The sequence below is a fragment of the Canis lupus genome, chromosome 10 (assembly GCF_048164855.1).
Source record: "Canis lupus baileyi chromosome 10, mCanLup2.hap1, whole genome shotgun sequence".
Classification (NCBI taxonomy): Eukaryota; Metazoa; Chordata; class Mammalia; order Carnivora; family Canidae; genus Canis; species Canis lupus.
The window spans coordinates 18,220,144-18,236,461 of NC_132847.1; the positions used below are offsets into that span (position 1 = coordinate 18,220,144).

A 16,318-nucleotide genomic window follows, 5' to 3' on the forward strand; every position below is an offset into this window, starting at 1 on the left:
AGGGTTTTGGAACAGAGGTGGTTCCTGGGATTGAAGAAAAGCAGGGGATTGACTCAGTGGGGGAAAGTAACCTTCTGGAATGATGAAAATGTTTTGTATCTTAATAGAGGTAGGTATTGTATGAATTTATCAAAATTCATCCCACTGAAAACTTAAAATCTATCCATTTTATTGTATGTAAATTATGTCTCTTAAAAAAAAACTTTAAAAATAAAACTAACTCAAAAGTAGAAAAAAGTGAAAAAATATATATGTATATGCCATACATTCCCCAAAGATTGCATCTGGGTTTTACTTGTGATATATCTTCTCATAATCAGCAATTCACACCTTTTTTGTAGATACTTTACGAAGCTTGATCAATTATTAATTTCAAAGTATATTCTGATAAGTCAAACTGTTTCATTCTCTAAATAAGATTCATCAAATTTGGAAGACTAGCATTGATTTATTTGAAAGTTTTATTTTTGTTTTTACTATTTTATTTATTTTTCTTATTTAAATTCAATTAATTAACATACTGTATTATTGGTTTAAGAGGTAGAGGTCAGTGATTCATCAGTCTTATATAACACTCAGGGCTATGACATCACATGCCCTCCTTATTGTCCATCACCCAGTTACCTCATTCCCTCACCCACCACCCCTCCAAGAAACCCTCAGTTGGTCTATGATTTGTCGCGTATGGTTTGTCTCCCTCTCTGATTTCATCCTGTTTTATTTTTCCCTCTTCCCCTATGATCCTTTGTTTTGTTTCTTAAATTCCACACATAAGTGATATCAAATGATAATTGCCTTTCTCTGATTTATTTCACTTTGCATTATGCCCTCTAGTTCCATCCATGCTGTTGCAAATGGCAAAATTTTATTTTTTTGATAGTTGAGTAGTATTCCGCTGCGTATATACACCATTACTTCCTTAGTCTTGATAGTCAAGTCAAAGAATGAGCTTTCTTTTCTTTGAAGTCTGTGAGAGGTGAGTTAGAAACAAAGCACATGAGGCAACATATCAAAGTGAGCCATGTCTGCCTGCTTACTACTGATTTACTAATCCTCAGCACAGAGCACTATGTGCATGTAAGCAGTCAGCATCTGTGGAACAAATGAACAAGCCAGGATGGGTAGAGAAAAGAAGTGAACAGGATTACTGGGAAAGAGAAAAAGGTATAATCCCCAAAGACAGTTACTCAGCCAATAAAATAAGTAGTATTAGACATATTGTTGTCTAATAGATATGTATTTCGTCTAGTGTCTACTGACATATGTATTTTGTCAACTATATTAATGATTTTGCAACGTTGTCACTTGCCTAAATATGTTATAGTAGGAGAAGAGGGCTCCCTAATAGGAGAATGCCAAATGCTTTGTTTTAACTATGCATGAATAATTTAAAGTTTGATTTAGGCACTCTGGGCTGGGACATGAATAAGAAGATCTTTCAAGTTCTTATTAAACTCGATAATAAAAAAAATAAACTTGATAATCATATTGTGAAGGTACAGGGTTGATGATTTACTCAGCTAATGTTCTCACAGAAAACATGTTCAGACACATCTAAATTATACTTCAATATTCTCTAGGGTTATCAGGGTGCTAACTGAAGACAAACTTAGCTCACCCTGCTTAGGATCTACCAGATCTCCAGTGTTGGGATGCAGAGGCCCTCCTTTTGCCACATCCCAATCTGTATCAAATTATCTCAAAAGGGATTCCAATTTCTAAAAGGTTTTTAGAGAAATATTCTTTTAAATTAGCTCTAGAAAATCCCTTGCATTTAACCCTCTGGGAGAGGTGGAAAGGAGATATCAATCATTAAACCTATCAAGCTTGGAAAAGCTTGCATGAACGTATTAGAAAAGAGAAGACTGCAAATTGAAACAGCCAGAAAGTGGGGGAGGGGTTGAAGTAAATAAAGACAAGAATAAAAGAAGATGGCAGGCAAAAGGAAGACACGTGAAGTAGCCATGGAAATGAGATACAAACACAGTGGACAACCCTCCTCACACGGCAGCTCTGTGACGTAGCTCTGCAAGGAGACAGGAGACAAATGGGACTTCGTGTTTACTTTATCTTTCCCTTTCCTAAATCCCATTCCTAAATCTGGCTTTAATAACCCTCATCTCAAGGGGAAAACATTGCACTACAGGCCTTCTTTTAGTTGTTAGAATCTTCAAGCCAGTTTGCTGAGATCCAGCCATGGTGCTAAGCCTCTGGGTGACCACAGTGGAGGAAACCAAGCTTGTTGCTTGGTCTGGGGAACGGTGCTTTGGTTCTGGCTTAGTGTCCTGTTCAGTACAGAACATTCTTTTTCTGAATTGGGACTGCAACACCCTGAAAGCTCAGAGCCACAGTCTGAGCCGAAGCAGCAGCCCCTTGAGCAAGGCTTTCAGGACCCCTGCTCATTTGAACGTGCATCCTTTGTCTTCTCTTCTTCCAAATTAATGTCTTCGAAATCACTTTCAAAACTAGCTCCTGCTACAGGGCTCAGCTGGGGTGACTGGCCCAGGGCAAGGCAACACGGGTGATCCCAGTATTCAAAGAACTCCCACTTTGTTCTGTTGCACACATTCCTCTCCTTTCCTCTTCAGTCCCACACAGAATCCCATGTTGTATTCCAGGAAATAGTTCACAGGCATTTCCATTAAATTTAGGGAGCAGCTCCTTTGTTTCTGGTAAGGTATATTTCCAGATAAGTAGTTTTAGCTCCATCAATATATATGTATATTTAAATCCAGGTTCTTACAATTCAAATCCTTTGTGATGTTTGATTATAATCCCTCCTCCTCTTAATAAACATTCTGAAAAGGCTGCCTTCCTTAACCTCAAAAACAGGGAGGGCCTTTGCGTATAACCTACAGAGTTTCATAACCTATTTAATTAGGCTCTAATCCAGCATCCACAACCCCCAGTCAGCTTGGCCTTTTTTCCACACACACAGATGCCAGAATTATCTTAGAGTATTTTACACACGTGCTGAAATATCTGGAAGGGAACACTCATACCTGCAGGAGAACAGTCAGGACAAATTGAGTACACTTGCTCCTCTATATCCTAAAGGGACTGTCCTTGTCCAGGGTTTCCCCTTCACATTTTCCATGGGAAAAAAAAAGAGAGAGAGAACAAGGAATTTTATTGCCTACTTAAAAAAATGGGTGGCACAGTCTCACATTCGAAAGGAGAAGACAAAAGTCAGCTATTCTTGAATGCCTGCTATGCACAGGATATTGGTGCTAGATATTTTGCCTATGCTTTTTTCATCGAATCCTTGCAATACCTATATAAGGAAAATATACCTATTTCTATTTTATAGATGATGGAACTGCAACATTGAGATGTTGAATTCTATCTCATTCTACCACATTATGTTGTATTACCTCTTTTGGTCGCCAGGCTATTCATATAACACCCAAACAAGTAGCAATGACAGCCCTAAGGACTTAAATCTGGTCCTGCTTTGGCTGGTGATTCCAAAAATCATATGTCAATGAGAAGGTAGCCACATTTTCTTCTTCTGAACTAAGCAAGGTCACAGGACAGCTGCATTGCCTGAAACCATGCGCTGAGGCTGCAAGGGCCACAGGTATTGGGTCAGACAGCTGTATCTGGGTCCTAGTTAGAGCCATGTGACCTCGGGTAAGTGTGGGACCCTGTTGGCTATGTGACCTTGGGGTTGTTTATGCATTTATTCATTCATTCATCTATTTATTCTATAATACTTATTGAGCATCTACTATGAGCAAGGCATTGTTTTAGATGTTGAAAGAAAATAGCAGGGAACAAAACAACTCAGCTCTCACAGAGCATACATACTCAAGGAATGTAAAACATGCCTCTACTTTCTCCCTGTGTGAAATGGGGGTGATATCATCTCCCTCATGAAGTTCTATTGAAGATTAAGTAAGTTAATATATACAGGACTTGCCATAGTAACAGGCATACAGAAAGCACTCAGTTGATGTCAGTCATTCTTGTTATTTCAAAATGAAAATTTTTCTCTCTGGCACAAATTGAACCAAAATCAACATACGTGATGACAGTGGGACTTTTAGTATATAGCGATGGGGTAAGGGGTAGGGAACAATTGTCCCCAAAAGTACCAAGAGTAATTTCCTGTCACATTTAGTTGAGACTGGAGAGCTCTAATGTGAGTTGCTTGACTATCACTCATTTAAACACTAATGGAAATGTCAGGCTGAATTGAGAGTCTCGTTTCCCTGCAAATTTCAGCATACAAAGTGGACCTGGGGTTTATTTTTGCCTAGTACAAAAAAATCCAAGTCTCTTTAGAGAAAGCTAAGTGCAGGTGTTGCAGTAATTATTTTAAATAATGCAAGCATAAGAGGGAGAGCTTTTCTACAATACCTTCTGAAAATTAGACATTTTTTTCCTCTATTTTTCAGAAAATTGGAGCTGTGTCTAATCTGCTTTATAAGCTTCAGGAGCTAAAAGGAATACATGGAACAGTGATTTCATTGGCTAACAGCTTCCTAGCCATTTCAAGAACTCTATAGTCAAGACAGCATTAGGAGAGTGTAGGAGTCCATCCAAGTTACAGATAATCAACTTCCTGAAGTCAGGTTGGGACACTGGCAAGAAATGAGCCATGGCAACAAAAAATTTATTAGTCTTCCCCACATCTCTACTACTACTATGATGTATCTTTCTGACAGCCTAAGCATGATCCCAATCTCTCCCTTTGATTGCAAACTTTGGAATTAAAAATCTCTATCTTTTGTTCAGTTTATTTCTGAGAATATTTTTGATGTTCTTGATCAAAAAAAAATGTTTGATCAAATGTGTGTTTCATTTCAAACCTATTCATTAGAATTTCAAAAAAAGAAAGAAAATATCAAAACAAACCCTTTCATTTAACCTCTATCTCAAAGAAAATATTGATTGACTGATCATCTATCTTTGGTTCAGGGTTAGCAAATTGGTTGGTGGTTATGGTTTTTGATACAAGTTGCAGTTTGCATTAAATGCCTGCCCAAAGGTTCTAAAAACACTCAGAAATGAAGTGAAACCTGCATACAAACTATGAGGGAAGGATATAAGTAAATTATTCAGAAGACATTTTTCTACCAAATATTCCTAATAATAAACATCCTGGTTATAACTTAATGGTGATATGGTATTTCCATTCACAAGAATTCCTTTACTTCTTATACAAAGGAATGCAACTATGATTTTCCTATCTTCTCAGAAGTCCCCAGTATAGAGCCAAGAGTTTCATGCAGTTTTCTGATGTCTGTAGGCCCGACACTCCAGAGGTAGAAACTATTTGGCTCAGACTTGGGGAAGCCTGCAGACCTCACTCTAAAGGGATTTAGAAAGATTATTTTAGCTGACTATGCATCTCTTTTGACAATTTGACAGTTATTAGTTTCTTGACTGGAAATCAATGTTATATTGATTTTCTACCTATCTGTTTTCTGAGTTACAGGGGGATGTTCATGGGAGTCAGCTCACTTCTTAACTAACTCCCAGGAGCACTAACTACATGTCATAGGCACCAGCATCTGGAAGCCAGCTGGTCTGCTCCTTTGAGGGGGAGGATCAAAAATCACTGGATTATTCTCTATGGATGTGTGTGTGATACTATTCCCTAGCTTCCCTGCCAGTGTTCCCCCACAAAAATATCCCAGCACTTTAACAACATGTAAGAGGAAAGGGAAAATATTGAACATGAAATCCTAGGAGGTCAGCTTAATTTAAGCCATGTCTCTGCCCATAAACGGAAACTGTAAATACATAATAGAAATTAAACACAAAGAATGACTATTTACCCAGGAAATGTACACTCAGATATTTGCCGAGGGTGAAAAATAAAGATGTGATTTTTTTTTCCCTACAGCTTAAGAAGGCGTCACAGGTTTTTCAGGGTGACCTTTAGAAGTCAATATCACAGAGGGCAGCTACCAGGCTGAGCCCGAAAATAGACTTTGAGTCTATTGTCCTATAGTAAACTCTTCCAATGTCATGGATGACAAAAGGACTGATCCCAGCTTTGAGGCTGGGCAACCTAGCTCCAGAGCCTAACTCCAGCCATGCATGTAGAAGAGGCTCTGTGGTATCAGAAGACCTGAGACTGAGTTCTTACTGTGATCTTAGATAGGTCACTTAGCCTTTCTTGGGGTGAAATTAGATAAGGTTTGTGGCAGAATCTGTGCGCCAGGTTTCCCAGGAATCCCAAATCAGGATTCAGGGTTTGATTGTGCATAGGAACTGGGAAATCTGGTGATTACAAGTCTATTTCATGAATTGATATTCATACAAGTAAGAGGTAATTATGAACTTGTACAAGAAGGTAGATGGGGATGGAGAAGGAAAATAGGATTATGGTGAGGATAGTATATCTAATCGCCAGCCCAAAGCTTATTGGGTCAAAGGCTGAAGCTGAGGAATTGTTTTATTTTCAACTTCAATTTTATGAGGCCTGAGACCTACTCATGAGCATATGTAGAAACACCTGGGAAGTTCGAGAAATACCAGGAGCAAAGTGAGAAAGAAGAAGATGATGATTGGGATACTGGGCACTATGTTTGTAGAGGATCTGATCCAGGGAATTTGGGTAAAAATCTTAACATGACTTTGCTTCTCCAAACATAAAAGGCCATTAATCCTCACAGTAGGATAAGGAGGTAAATATTATCCCATTTACCCCATTTCTGAGCTTCAAAGAGTTTAGAGAGATGGGTGAAGTTAGTGCTATTACGTGTGTAAAATGTTTTGAACTAAAGTTTTACTAAAGAATGACTGTCCTTTCTGGCATATCACACCACCTTTAAGCCTCATATTCTATTCCTTTGCCTATTCATGGCTGTAAAATACCTAAAGCAAACCAGCAACAAGCAAGGATGCTCCACTGGTTTTAGATACAACACAATTAATAGCATCAAAAAGAGGGTTAGTAGCATTTGGGGCTGAAAACAACCCAGGCATAAAAATCAGGAAGCTTAAGTCTTCATACTCTGTATAAACTCTTTTCTTGGGTTCACAAGAAAACAGAATGGATATTCAGAGTGAGATTCCTCTCTCACTGGTCTTCCGAAAGTCAAACAGTTTCTTTATCTAACTCTGCTTTCCCTGGGAGAATGGCTCAGTTACTGTAGCTCTGGCACTTCTTGTTTGAGATTTAAGTTGTTGCGGCCAGCCTTGGTGGGCCACGGAGCAGCAATGGAGAGCGGCTCTCCCAAAAAAGCAGTTTCAACTGCTTTTAATGTGGCGACCTTAGGTTGTAAAGGAAAATCTCATAGAAGGTGTGATTCTCTCTAGCAGTTTTAGTTTTAGCTCAGGTCATATCTGAGATGCCTGGATTTCTTAAACCCTCAGTAGACCCACAAATCTTGATTTTCTTGGAAGAAATTTCAGTCATATATAGTTGATCAACTACAGAGCCTTCGCATGTTTTGGAGATAGAGCATGTGGTTGCATGGGACCAACATCTCCTATCTTGTGATATTAAGTCAGCTCTGCCTGAGGAAATCATTAAGCCTTTTTATTTTAGAAAAAAGTTTATATATATATATATGTATATATATATCATATATTCTATATTGCATATAATATATTGTATATCGTATATATTATATATATAATTGACTCAAAAGTTAGTCTTTCTATTTATGTTTGTTCATCTCTTCATATTTATGGAGAGTGCTTTACATTTTCACATCCATTTTTACAAAGTGCTTTTACATCATTTTCTCATTGATTCTCACCAGTTCTCTGTGGTTTTGAAAAGGCAGATAAGACTGTCCCTCCACTTTACAGATGTGGATATTTGAGTCCAAGAAAGTTTAACTGACATGATGAGTCTTAAGGCTAACAAATGGCAGAGGTATTATGACTTCTTATTCTATGCACTGATTCAGATTTATTTACCTATCACTACAAAACAAACAACGCCAAACTTAATGCTTACAGATTCAGAGGATCAGGAATTTGGATAGGGTACAGGGGGGATGACCTATCTCTGCTCCTCAATGTCTGGGGCTCCAACTAGGCAGAATAGCTGGGAGTGACTAAAATCACTGGGGTTGGAATCATCTGGAAGCTTCTTTACTCACATGGCTAGTACCTGGGCAAGCATAGCTACAACACTCATCTGGGACTATAAACCAGAATACCTACATGCCATGGCATCTCCATGTGGCTTGGATTCCTCACACTATGGCATCTGTGTATTGAGGAGCATCCCAATAGTGAATATCTAGAAGAAGAGTATATCAGGAGAGTTAGGCAAAAGCTGTCTGTTAGTGACAAATGAGTCATTAAGCCTAGAGTCAATAGAAGGAGACTCTCAGTGAAGTGGCAAGGTCAGAATCAGAATACATGGGATGGGAGATACTGTTGTAGCTATCTTTGAAAAATAGTTTTCCACAGTAAGCACAAATATATTTCCTACACATATAACATGGGATGAAAGAGAAATGTATCTGAAAGAGGGCTATGTTATGAAATAATCAAATATTAAAAGCTTTCCTACAGATCAACAATAATAGATAAGGAAATAAAGTAGAAAAAATGGGGATGCCTGGCTGGCTCAGCGGTTAAGCACCTGTCTTTGGCCCAGAGCATGATTCTGGAGTCCCAGGATCGAGTACCACATCAGGCTCCCTGCACGAAGCCTGCTTCTCTCTCTGCCTGTGTCTCTGCCTCTTTTTCTCACACACAAATAAAATCTTTAAAAAAAGTGGAAAAATGCTAAATTTATATCAGCACAAAATATAAAAGAATTTAGAAAAAAAGTAACAAAAATTATACGGTACTCGTATGAAGAAAATCTTAAGTATTCTGAAACAGATTTAAAAACTAGAATAGGGGATCCCTGGGTGGCGCAGCAGTTTGGCGCCTGCCTTTGGCCCAGGGCACGATCCTGGAGACCCAGGATCGAATCCCACGTCAGGCTCCCGGTGCATGGAGCCTGCTTCTCCCTCTGCCTGTGTCTCTGCCCCTCTCTCTCTCTCTGTGACTATCATAAATAAATAAAATCTTAAAAAAAAAAACTAGAATAAATGAAGAAAAATATATTGTTTCCTCATAGTGTCATTTCTGACCAAACTCAATATATCATGTTCTTCAGTATTTTTTTGGTTATAAGTGTAATTTAATTGCAAGAAAAAGCTCAACATAGAATTATATGAATTCAATAATATTAATGTGAAGTTACCATATGTAAGAATGAAAGTACTAGAATAGACAATAGCCTTATATTATAAAGGAATTCAAAGCCCATCAGATGTGAAAAATGTTATGAAGTTTCAATAATTTAAATAAAATAACTTTTTATAGTTAATTGGATAAGCATATGCTCAAGACAGTCCCAGGTTACATCTCTTGTCTAAGTATAATTATAATTCCTTTTACTCTCAAAGCATCCTTGTTTGAATGATGAACTATATGGCCATCCTACAATTAATACTTAGCTTTACTCTCTTCTCAAGCCTCACTGAAATAACAGTAAATATATTTTTTTAAATATTAGTCACATGGTCCAAGAGAAGAGAAGGATGGATAAATGAATGGATGGATAGATGGAAGGATGGATGGATATATGGAGGGAGAGATTGATGGACAGATGGATAGATGGAAGGGATAGATGAGTGGATAAGTACATAGGTAGGTAGACAGATAGGTATATGGGTGGACATACAGGTAGTTGTGTAGATATATAGATAATAAGTGAATTGATCATTCAATCAATAACCAACCAATAACAAGAGATCAAATAGTGATGTGTAGATTTGGTGAGAATTAAAGCTGGATGTGAGGATCAAAAGTTACTTTGGCTGTATGGGGAGGAACTCTCTGGAAGAGATTAAATTTTAGTTGTGATTTGAATGGGAAGAAGCAAGTCATTCTAAGAGCTGGGAGAGATGCTTTCTGTTCAGGAACAATAATTAGTGCAAAGCCCATAAGCTAAGACTAAGCTTGCTCGAGTAACTTAATGCCTATGTAGCTGAAGCACTGTACCCATAAAAAATGAAGTCTGAAAGGTACGCCAGACCACTTAGAGCTCTGCAAGCAAGATTACGAAGCATGAATTTCACTCTAAATGTGATGTGAAGCAATTAAAGAATTTTAAGAAGAGGAGTAATATCTGACACACATTTTTAAATGGAACAGGTATGGAGAATGAGCTGCGGAGATGCAAGAGTGGAAGCTGGCTACTCAGGACTGTTGCAGTGGTCTTAGCAAGAGGCAATAGTATCTTAGGCAGGAACAAGAGAAAGAAAGGTGAAGAGAAGGGTTTGGATTTGGGAGGAAGAGTCAATAGGACTTGCAGAAGATCAGTGAATGTGACTGCATAGGAATGTAAAACTTGTATATTAAAAGGGCCATCAACAGGATGCCTGGGTGGCTCAGTGGGTTAAGCGGCTGCCTTTGGCTCAGGTCATGATATCTAGGTCCTGGGTTTGAACCTTGCATTGGGCTTCCTGCTCAGTGGGGAGCCTGCTTCTCCCTCTCTCTCTGCCTCTGCCTCTCCCTTTGCTTGTGTGTTTTCTCTCTAATTAATTAATTAAATCTTTTAAAAAGAGCGCTATAAACAAAGTCAAAAGTTAAATGACAAATTAAGAGAAAATATGTGTAACATTAGTATAATAAAGGGCTAAGATAAAATATATTTGGTGTGTATAAAAAAGATTAATATCAAAAATATATAATGAAGCTATACATCAATAAAAGATAAGCTACCCAATAGAAAAGTGTGCTACACTATAAACAGATAATTTATAGAAAAGTTACAAAGGGAAATAACATATACAAAATATTCAAAATGCTCCCAATAAAGACTTAAAATATTGGGACGCCTGAGTGGGTCAGCAATTGAGCGTCTGCCTTCAGCTCAGGCATCCCAGGATCCGAGATCGAGTGCCACATCCGGCTCCATGTGGAGAGCCTGCTTCTCCCTCTACCTGTGTCTCTGACTCTCTCTGTGTCTCTCATGAATAAATAAATAAATCTTTTAAAAAAAAGGCTTAAAATATCACTTCAGTTTTTCTGATTAGAAAAAAATTGAAAGTTGTGAAATTGAAAATTAAAAATATACAAGTTTAGGGCGCCTGGGTGGCTCAGTGGTTGAGCAACTGTCTTTGGCTTATGTTGTGATCCATGGGTTCTGGGATCGAGTTCCACATCAGGCTCCCTGCAGCGAGCCTGTTTCTCCCTCTGCCTATATCTCTAACTCTCTCTGTCTCTCTCATGAATAAATAAATAAAATCTTAAAAAAAAATAAAAAAATACAAGTTTATTCTGTAAGAGTTGAGATTATGAGGAAATACATACTCATATTCTACTAGTGGGAATATAAATAAATATGGAAATTTTGAGGGAAACCTCTATATCTATAAAATTTTTTAATTAACAAAATTGAAAATAAGTATCTAGAGAATTCCTAGAGATGCCCCTTTAGATGTATACATGGAGGTATATAAAAATATTTGTTGCAAGAATATTTGTAATGAGGGAAAGAAGGAAGAAGGAAATCATCTACTTGCCCATTTTTAATGACATCATAAAATATAATGGAGCATATAAATAAAGAATGACATTGATATATATGTACTTACTTGGACATATCTGTATGACATTGTCAGGAGAGGGAAAATCAAGTCATAAAATAGTCTGAGGAATCTGGTTTTATTTATCTGGAGCAAACTAAAGCTGTAGTGAACATATATCGATATATAGAATACTATCTGGTAAGCTCTATGTTAAATGTGTAACAATGGAGCAACAGTGAAGTAGGGAATTAGTTGCTCTTGGTCATGGGAAAGATCATCATACAGAAGCACTTTCACTTCTAACTCCATACACTGCTTGAATGTTTCATAGCATCACTTGAGTAATTCTCTTAAAACATTTTTATTTTTTATATATTTTTAAAGATTTTATTTATTCATGAGAGACACACACACACACAGAGAAAGAGAGAGAGAGAGAGGCAGAGACACAGGTAGAGGGAGAAGCAGGCTCCATGCAGGGAGCCTGATATGGGACTCGATCCCGGGACTCCAGGATCACGCCCTGGGCCGAAGGCAGGCACTAAACCGCTGAGCCACCCAGGGATCCACCTCTCTTAAAACATTTTTTTAAAGATTTGTTCATTTTTTAAATAAAACTTAGAGTCTTAGTAATCATTAATGTCTTTGAAATAATTATATCAATACTCTTCTAGGAGCTAAAATGCTAGATAGTTGTGAACCTTTTGAGGGAATTCAAATTTAATAAATCTTGACTGAACAAGGATCACATGCATACAGTTCCACATAGAATCTGGTCAAGTGGCATGAAAGAAGCCCAAAGGAAGGGCTCCAGGGGAAGTGTCCAATGACTTTGCAGGGCAGTGATCTCTAGCCTTTCTGAGTCTCCTTTTCTTTACCAATGAAATAAAGTACTGCCCAAAGCAGCTTTACAAACTCTTTTTTCTTTCTCTTGAACACTTTTAAATCTTCAAAATGAAATCTTCTAAAAAATCTCACTATTTAAAAAAAAAATCTCACTATTTAAAACTGATGAACACAGCATTTTTCTGGTCAAAGGAAGTCAAGGGCCAGAGCCCCAACCCCTCTACTTTCTGGACATCCATGTGGGCTCCTCCCAGGGTACCTGAGGCCCTGTAGAACCCCTATAGTTTAAAGCCTTTTTATCTCTACGAGGACATCTTTTTTGCTTACTAGGTATAATTTATGAGAGCCAGCCAAACGAAAGCCCCAATGAAGACAGTATGTTGTGTTGGTAGAATATGAGGAGGGACATGAGGAAGGAGAAGCTAAAAAGGGTAGCATCTCTTATGCTGTTAACTCATGTTAGGCATTTCAATACCTCCCTTGGTTTAATCCTCACAATCACCCTGTAATTTTATCCTTATGAGGAACTTAGCCTTTTGAGGAAATGAAGAAACCAGGAGAAAAGGAACTTGCCACAGGTCATACAGTAGATACTGATCTAACATTTTAAACAGATTTGCCTAATTATAAAGGTCATACTGGCTAGGCCTGGAGCATCACATCCTACTAGAAGAAAGGAGACACAACTAATAATAGCAAGGCTGAGGGTTTTGGGGGCTGGGGACTGCAGGGGATTCCAGAAGAGAGGAAGTAGAAGGACTGCAACATCAGCTTCCTGTACTTCCAAGTTTTGCCTGGGACGATATCTTCTAACTATCTATCTGAAACCTAAGATTATCACATGTGAAACAAGTTAAGGAAAACATGAAGCAGCGTATAATTTAGCTATTCAATCACATGGTATATTCTAGAATTTGGAGAGCTTTGAGTTATTTCTTAAAAGTGATAATAATTCCTACTACTTTTGTTCTATCCTCTCCAGAGCTGGTAGAGGTAGGGTTGCAGTCAGTGCCTATGGTCAAAGCATCACTATGTGTATCCAGCATGACATACTCACACACATTCATGCTAACAGAATTCCATAAATCTGCCTCTACAGCAGGACCAATTGACCTAAATGCCTACCCTAATAGGTAGGGCTTTTTCTACATGCTAATGATCTGTTTGCTAGTTGTCCCTACTTGTAACCTACCATTGTAAATGTAATTTACATTATTTTCCAGGTAGGTGATTCACAGAACACTCACGTAAGAGCTGAGTCATCTTGGAAGACAGCCCCAAATCTCTCCTGCACAGCAAGCTTTAGAAAAGATCATCCTTTGTGGAATGCAAACAAAATGGCCTCCACTGTTGGTCAATGTTCACAAGAGTTATTAAAAATCCTGACATTTTTATACTCAGTTGAATCTAATTGTGTCCTGTCAATAGAGCATCTGCTCACAAATTATGCAGAAGCAGCCTGAGGTACAACTTAAGCCTCCATGTTCCTGTCATATAAAACTGGGAGCACTTTGTCCTCTAAGCTGGAAGGTTAGGCAAGATTTACATTGAATATAGCCATGATAATCAATAACTGATACTCACGCTAGCTAGGATGCACATTTTTCTGAGTCATCACATTCTTCAGTTTGAAGGTGAATAAAATACTGGCATACCCCCAATTCAAATCATTCCTTCAACTGCTATTTATATGAAAGGGAATTTAGAATAGTTAAAAAAAAGAGAAGAATTTACCACGACAGCAAACATAATTTTAATTTTCATATAATTTAAGGAACACTGACAATTTCACAGGACAAACAGCAGATGTGTAGTCGACATGATTTTTTATTCAAAAAAGCAGACAGGAACTGTATCTATTCCTACATTATCCCCCTGGCTACTATGACCTGGCATGCAGTTGTTGCTCAATAAATGTTGATTATGTAATAAATAAGACTTAGCTGTGGGACTTTGAGTAGTATAATATCCACTACTATTTGAAGACAAACTTTAATTTTCCTGTTGAGGTTTAAGTTAGTACTCTCTTGTCCATTGTAGTAGAATGCCCATCATAGATTTTTTCCTTTTCCTCTCTAGAGAAAGAAGCTTATAGTGGCCTAATATCCCAATTTGCCATGTCTATGACTAAAGCCCTGATGTAATTATTAATGCTACCCTTTCAGAAATGTCCCAGTTTAGGAAACAAATTTAACAAACTATACAGTCATCTAGAAAAATGCCATAAAATTAACTTTATATCACTGGAGATTGTGCCCTAGGGATAATGATCCTTCCCCAACTAAAAGACTAGCTGTGAACCTTGGAATCACTCTGAAAACTACTTAGAAAATAAAATACCTTTGAATTACTAAGGTATCCTCAGAAGAGAGGTTGCACCATTGCTCTTAGTATGAGGAAATCAAACTCTTTCAATGACTCCAAAGGAGAGTGGGGAGCTGTAGTTGTGTGCCTGTAAGTGGCAAGATGCTACTAGTACCCTGAGAGGTACCTCTATGGGAGTCAAACTTAGTGTTCAGAGAGATGTTGGACTCACTCTAAGGACTCAGAGTCCTAGGCAATGTCTAGATCAGTCTAGATCCATACATCCAAGACCGGTAAAACAAACACCACCTCTCCTGGGAGCAGTATTTAACAATGACATCATGTGGACAGTCAGAAGCAGTGGGAGTTGATCAGATTCACTTTCTTTCTTGCTGGGATATGAAAGCCAGGTTCTTGCCTCTTCCCTGCTCCCTAATGTTTTTAGAGGCCAGAAAAGGCAAACAAAGCAGAAAGAATTCAAGAGATTGCTTGAAAAAAAAAAAAAAAAAAAAAGAGATTGCTTGATAAGAATAAAAGAAAAGTGGCTTTAGTTTAATACCCAGTGTGCAGAGGAATTCACCCAAGATGGACAAAAATAATCAGGCCTAAATGATAACAAAAAAATTTTTAGTACTTTGAAAAGAGGTCTTGAACACAGAATGTCTATACCTGGAGTTGTTCAAGTTCCATTGTGGCTTGTAGTCAGACACATGATCTATTTGGGTCCTAAAGTCAGGCAATGACTAGGATCTTCCACATCTGAATAATGCACTATAAGTTAGTTCTAGGCTTGATAACAAAGACCAAAGGGCAGTCTTTTCTTTGTCCAGAAAGAAATCTAGAATGATGGAAAAATATTAATTCTTAGAAGTTTCAGGACAAAGACATGGTTTATAAAGCTTAGAATTGTTTGTAGGACCATCTGAAACTGAGAAGTTTTCTCTACACTCAGAGGTATATTAGAATGACTGCCAGAAAAAATTAAGACTCTGAAAACCAAAAGCCAAATCTAACAGTACTACTGGACATAAGCACTTCTCTTTTTAAATACTTATCATTTATATCATTTCAAGGATATTTCTTTAGAAACACCAGGAAACTCAATGAAAAAGAGTGTAAAGAATCGATAGAAAACAAGAGCACTAGAAAATTTATAGTAAAGATACATGTGGGATACCTGGCTGGCTCAGTCCATAGAATATGCTACACTTGATCTCAGGGTTGTGAGTTTGGGACTCATGTTGGGTGTAGAGATGACATAAAAATAAAATCTTTTTAAAAAAGGAAAAAATACACGTAAAAAAGATTGATAAGAACAAAGAAAGAAAGAAAGAAACCAAAGAAAGAAATGCAAGATAAAATTACATCAGAGTACAAGGAAGGTAGAACCTAGAAGGTCCCCAAACATAGTCTATGCCTTGAGAAAACTACTGGTATTATACTATTTTAGGGGGAAACTCCTCAAGACAAAAGGATAGCCAAGAGATATGAATGCATTTAGTCTAGAAAAAAATAATGAGCAGGAATCCTGAAATAAGATCCTAAATGTAGAACTAATTATTTTTCTTTTAGGTACAAGACCAATATTTATTTATTTATTTTTAAAGATTTATTTATTTAAAAGTACAGGGTATGAACAAGAGGGAGAGGGAGAGAGATAA

At 37.6% G+C, this 16,318-nt stretch overlaps 1 long non-coding RNA gene across 5 annotated transcripts in view; it reads left to right on the forward strand.

The window, feature by feature from the left end:
• The window catches only part of LOC140641283 (uncharacterized), a 46,295-nt gene that overhangs the window by 12,129 nt on the left and 17,848 nt on the right, over positions 1–16,318 (forward strand). The window contains exon 5 of one of the 5 annotated variants that reach the window (XR_012037836.1): positions 4,401–4,744. The exons of the other annotated variants lie outside the window; for them this stretch is intronic. This is a non-coding gene — a long non-coding RNA (uncharacterized lncRNA). Of the gene's footprint in view, positions 1–4,400; positions 4,745–16,318 lie in introns of those variants that run through there. 5 annotated transcript variants of the gene reach the window in all.